The sequence below is a fragment of the Platichthys flesus genome, chromosome 21, assembly GCF_949316205.1.
Source record: "Platichthys flesus chromosome 21, fPlaFle2.1, whole genome shotgun sequence".
NCBI lineage: Eukaryota > Metazoa > Chordata > Actinopteri > Pleuronectiformes > Pleuronectidae > Platichthys > Platichthys flesus.
The window spans coordinates 6,186,247-6,192,978 of record NC_084965.1 but is presented as its reverse complement, the minus strand read 5'-3'; positions in this window follow the sequence as shown (position 1 = coordinate 6,192,978).

The following is a 6,732-nucleotide window of genomic DNA, read 5'->3' as shown; positions in this document are numbered from 1 at the left end:
CCACTGAGGTCCTCTCGCAATATCACAGACAGAGAGAGAGAGATAGGGGGAGGCTCTAGAGGCTGCACAGTCCAATTTGATCAGGGCCTGCTGAAGGATGTGATGGGCAGCTTACTTGTTGCAATGACTCCTCAAAAAATGTGTGTTTTTTTTTATTTTTAATGCATTTGTCACTTGAAGTAACGTCAGCTTCTTGAAGTAAAGCTTTTTGGGATATTTAAAATATGCATACCCAAGTATTTGAATATCACCTGGAAGTTAACATTGGATATTAATAATGCTTTCCAGGAATACGTATACATCATGGAGCTCATTTGTTTCATGATCATGTGAAATAAGTCATTTTATACATAGTTTACATATGCTTTAAAAATGTGTTATAGGGAATCTAAACATGTGGGTTTACCACGAAGCCTGACACCTTCTTTTAGCAACCTGAAGAAGTCATTAATAAAATGGTTCAAACAATAATCAGCAACACTTTGCTTTAATTTACCCTTTTTATCTTTAATAAGCATTGTACAGAATTTCCATGTATGATTTACAACACATGTAGTTGTTTGCAGATAAAAGGACGTTTTGAAGTCATCTGTCATATTTGACATTATTACAACTGTTTAACTTCCTTTTCCTTTATTTTCTATTCATGCATCAGCCTCTGTTTGTGACATATGACTTATAATTGATGATAAATAATCATTTATTAAAAGACGTAGTTATAAATAAGTGCTAAAGTGTATAAGTGCCCATTATTAATCAGCAGGTGAGAAGAATGATGAAGAGGTTTTTCACCACCTGGACGCCCTAGGTTTAATCCTATTAATTACAAAAAAAAGTGCTATTAATGGCTGATATATAATAGATAAATGAATTATTTAGAAATCATTAATAATCTCAACTATGGACATGACCATATTATAGAAATGGGACCAAAATAAATATTGTAATTAAACTGAAAACATCTGTACGTCAGCCTACGATGTAGTTGCTGCAACCAGAGATATTTTTGGTTTATAGTAAAATGTAAGATGCTGTAACAGAAGGAGAAATAAACATTTGATGGATTTGAGAGAAAGTATAAAAATTTAAAATTCAATTATCAGAAAACAGAGAGGTGCACACACATGAATACACATGGTATGTATAGAGAATATATTATTTCCTAAACATTTATTGTGAATGCTAAGTCGTGTGTGTGTTTCTCTGTGTGTGTGTGTCTGTGTGTGTGTGTGTGCGCACGCCCCATTGACATGCCCCTCCCTCCCCTGACAGTTCTAATAGCCGGGAATGAGGCTTCATGCACTTCCTGAGTTCTCATTTGCATATGATTCACTGATGAGCTGCCACCGCTAACCAGCAACACCAAACCAAAGCCCTATTAATATTCCCCCATTCAGGTTGTAAAGCACACAAACCTAATCAGCTTAGAAATGACTGTATGGAAACTATAATTACGCATGTTTAATTGCTTATCATCTGATGGGTACAAGTTTATTAGAAAATGTATTCATGGTAATTGCTTCCTGAGGTATCTGGTGCGCCACAATACCACGTGATATCCTGTCAGCTCCCATTTGGGAGGATTAATGCATTCTGAGAAAGTCACAAAATTAGACACTGTGTATTGCCTCCTTTGGATGCTTGGTTTAACTCAAAGTGATTTTTAATTTAGGGATTTCTAAATTACTGCTTAAGCTCAGATAAGTCTCTCGAGCGAGATCCGTCAAAATCAGCATATCTGGGTGTTGTTAGCGAGCGCAGGCGTATCACAGGGATATAAATGACTGCAAAGGAGCCAGACGCCTTGTTGTAATCACGATGCCACCAGAAAACACGACAAACAAAACCACCGCCTGCCGTCGCCGAGACCAAATCTCCACGGCCAAACTTGGAAAAAATCGGGGGGAACAGCGGGAGCGACACAAAAGTTAAAAGTCACAAGCATGAAATGACAAAACACCTGATGAGAGAGAGTTGTGACGTGCGGCCGCCTCAAAGCCCGTGAATCCTGAAACAAGCGGATTAAAGCGCCCACAGTGCAGGGCCCTCACTGGGGCCCTTCATGCCGCCAAGAACGTTGAGTGGGCCTTTTCAGCCCCGGACCTCAGTGAGTCTTACAGCTCCTGCCCACTCTCTGATGATCTCCCTGTGGCTCATTGTCATCACTGCTGGCTCGCGCTCCTGCCGACGCACTCGTACATTCATGCAAGTCTCGTAAAGGAGATGCATCTCAAGCCAAGCCAGAAGCTCGTCTGCGGAGATCTCGTAGCCCCGGCGGCAGCCACCAGGGGGATGTGGATTAATAAAGATCTGTTGTGTTCAGTAAACAGAGATTAGATTTAGCCAAAAAGAAAAATGAAAGTTTAGTTCAGAGGTTGTATAACAAACTGTAGATCGCAACTTTTGGGACAATAATTAACAAAACAGAGACAAAAGACTAACTGCTAACTACTTTTTGGGACATGTGTTAATTCTTGCAGAGAGTTAGAAAATAATACTCATACCTTGCATGTGAATGTCCAATATGAAGTTGGAGCCAGCGGCTAGTTAGCCTAGCATTAACCCATAGCTATGGCGGAGGAGTCTTAACACAAACAGATATCTAAAAGTGAAGCTAGTGGTTAGAGTACAAAGGCAAACATTCCATCTAAGAGGTAGAACAAAGAAGTTGTTGAGTATACATTCTCCCTCTAACAGCCTCATGGGTGAAACATCCCTTTCATATATTGTGGCTAACTCAACAAGTATAATTCATTTTCATTATAAAATCATGTCATGGTGGATTGTGTGAGTGCACTTGAATGTAGCTTTAATCAGATCTACTTGTTTGCTTCAAAAAATAATTGCCCGGTCCATTAAAACCAAATAAAGTAGCTGCTTAGCCGTTCTGCTCACGTCCAGTTTCTGGATCCGGGTTCAAGAGGTGCTTTGGTGCTTCAGTACTTTGGCACTCGAAGAAAAACCAAGAAAGGCACCTGCTGATCGCTGAACTTTTCAATGCTAGCGCTCAACTTGCTGACAAACATGTCCTTTCCCCGTGGAGAGGGTTGGGAGATCCCAGAGTGTTTGCTTGTTGGAAAAACTGTCTGGGACGGTTTCCAGGATTTCCCCAAAGAGAAAGGCCTTGTTTTTCTTTCCGCTGGTGTTGTTGGGAGTGAATGGAGAGCAGATTGCAGAGGCTGCGTCTCTCATGTCTGTCCAAGGCCTCCGCACCTTTGATCTCCTCGAGAAACAAACAGGCTTTTTAACTTGGCACTCGCGGCTGGTGTCTCTGTTCCTCTTCTTCTGTCTGTGTTCATCAAAATGCTGATCCTGAGAAAATTGATCTCGCCTGAAGAGTTCCGCGTCCTCGTGCCTGTGCTGTGATTTGAGGTTTGAAACGCGGGCTCCCACCACGTTGTCGCAAAAACGTGGCTTGATGCACGTTTTATTGAATCTCAACATGGAAGCCAGATCCAATGTGATGTGTGACTCCACACAATACACACAAGATAAAAAACTGATGTGATTTTACAGCGTCTTAACTCAGCACAACATCGGAGCTCCCATTGGAATAAATAACAACAAGTGATTGTTTCTTCTTGTCTTTCCACAAACTGCTGAGCCCAGAACTCAAAACTGTTTAATCAGGTTCTTCACATTTTCATATCTGACTATAGAAAAGTCACAAATGCATTTAGAAAGATCATTTAATTAATAATAAATGAATTATGTTCTAACATGCTGAGGGATTTCTCATTTGGTGCACTGCTCTTTTTGAACATTTCTCCAGAACTAAAGTTTTCCTCGCTGAGAACTTTCTCAATTGTACAATCATTGGACTGTAAATACAGATGGACGACATGACAGCTCCCAAAAGTGAAGCCAAATCATCTTGCTCGCCCTCTGGTGGCTGACTGCAGTATAGGTCGTCAGCCTCCTCCGCGTTAGTCGATAAGACATGGATGTCAAATAAATGTTTGCTGTCATTTTAGTCCGTTTTTTATCACACTGGTGTCAGTTTATCTTTAATGGTGAGAAAACCTCATGATTGACAGCTGAGACTGGGAGACTGTTGTATGTTATTAAGAACTCACACAGCTCACGCGTAAAGTCAGCTGTCGTAGTTCCGGTCCGGTCGAGCTCGTTGAAGAGGTTCTGGGATGTGACCATCAGAAGGTATAAGGTCGCAGCGAGGGCCGACATCTGGCTGAGCAGAAAAAGGAAAAGCCTTCAATCAGGGAGCACATCTCCTCTGGTTACCCCCTCGCTTCCTTCTCTCTGGTTATTAATGGGCGCGCAGCAGCCGCGGTGACATTTTACAGCGTTTCATCCCTGTCCCATCATGCTTCTGGGGATACCCTGGCATTTGGACTGCATTGGTTTCCATCATTGTCTGCGGCCGTGCTGACCAGCGCGACTTCAATCCTGCTCACTGTCACTCATCATAAGTGAGTTTATCAACACGCATCTAATCGCCCACACTCCGCCGGGACCTCAGCCATTTGCATACCGAGATTGCTTTCTTTTGCTCGGCTGCGAACGCGCCTCTTTTGCATAATTATTAATGATAAAGAGTCGGTGAACAAATGTGTCAGGAGGTATTAGCGTCACGCATACAACTGGATTCTAAAGGATCTGTTTAGTGACGCGCCGAGAGGAAAGGCGAGGGCAGAGGGGAGGAGGAGCGAGTCTGGAGAGCACCACTGTCAAGGGATGCACTTTAGCGAGGAGGGAAGGGGTTAATTAAAGGGCCGAGGATGGAAATACAGAGGAGTGTGATATTGTGTGTACAAGTCTTTGTTTAACCAGGATGCCCCGTCGAGACTAGAAATGTTCGTCTGAACCACACACGAAACGCTGCTGACGAAAAAATGTGAAATAACAAAAACACAAATCACAAAAAGCCCTCAAAGGGGTTTCAACTTGGAAATATATCTACGTTAAAGAAAGTCTAAGCCAATCGGAACCCGCACAGATGTTTCCACACAGCAGAGTCACGCCCATATTGTCTGTCCCTCACTGTAATTACCACTTTTTACACCGTCTCACCCTCTGTGGCTAATGTTCAGCGTCCACACGAGAAGTGATTTGTACCAGTAGTTTAACTGTTTGCCATTTTATACGAGGCAGCTGCACTCTTCTTTTACAGGACAGGGATAAATAAGCCATGGTTCAACTGGGGGTTGAGATGCCCTCCCAGTGTTCCCCCAGCAAAACACCGGCCCGCGTACCCTCCCTCTGCACTGTATAATAGCCTGATATTAAAATGGCCCACAGCGATTGTTAAGTCACAGTGGCGCATTTTCCCCAGGATGGATGACCTTTTGTGAATCCTAATGAGGCTTCTTTCATTGCTTTCAAAAGCAAAACATACTGTAGCACGTGTGATAATGGCCGCCGCGTGAAGAGTCTCGTCAGTTAAACGTTTTTTTAAGAGAGCAGCAGAAAATGAAATCACAGTTTTCTATATCGGTGGGCAGTCGCCCCTGGAAGCCTCTTATTTCTCATTTTCCGACTGCAAGTACAATTGTCGAGTTTATCTCAAATGTTCTGAAGTTGTGTTTTGTGAACTGTGGTTTGATTATCATGGATTTTACTTGTGGTGGCAGTTGAAGGTAGATTACTGCTTCGATATATATTTTAAATACCTCTTTACAAATGTCGTCTTCATCTCTGTCAGACTTTATTTTTGTATAAATACTTGAAAACATTGATACATTTATCAACGTATTTGGAAACGCATCAATTTACAATGTCTTTTTATCATGAACGTTATCAATATAGTTATTTGTTGATGTGCTCATCTACTGCTCTTCTGTCCCTCACTTGAAGCTCTCTCTGAGGTTTTCTACATTTTCCTTTTTTCAAATTGTAATGTGTTCATAACGGCTGTACAAATAAAACCGGACTGATTTGATGGATTGATTTGAATATCGTCCGGCTGCTTTCAGGAGGGGGGAGCCTGTCCGACAATCAGAAGTCACACCATTAAGAATAGTGTCGGGGGGGGGGGGGGGGGGGGGGGGTCAGGAGGGGTCGTCCACACTCTCCCTTCTGCCGCTCCTTCAACAAACAACTGATAATGACCTTTGACCTCCCTGTTTTTGCATGAGAATTGACATCAGTATTCCTCACTCCCCCCACCCCCAGCCCCCCCACCCCACCCCTTCTGTAGCGACCTCAGGACCATTTGAAAAACCAGCCTCCCCAATTCCATACTTCTTTCTTTATTTTATATTTTTAATGAACCAACCAGAGGTGGTGGTGGTGGTAGTGGGGGTGTGGTAATACATTTGGGAGGAGGAGGGTGGGGACGGGGGTGGGGGGGCATGGGGGGGGGGGGCCTCATCTGCATCACAGATTAAGGTGCTTAGAGAGAAATCAACCATCCATGATTCATTACATGTTTCCTGCCGAGCCGCCGAGATGGCAACCGTCCTAGCAACAGGATCCTAGCAACAGCAACAACTCTCTGCCGCCGCCGTGGCAGCAGCCAATCAGAAGCTCTGGAGCCGGAGGAAAATTTGAGCCAATCAACAGGGAGGACGGGCACAGAGCGGGATGATGTGGTTCCTCCTGCTGCTGGTCAGACTGGGGCTCGGAACTCTGCTGGTTTATCCGTTCTCATGTGTGTAGTGTGTAAATATTCATATTCATATTCATCCTTTTTATGAATGGAGGGATTTTCTGATGGAAGAGGTTCATCTTTTTCTATGTTTCTATTATTGGATGATGTTATTAAGGTAATTT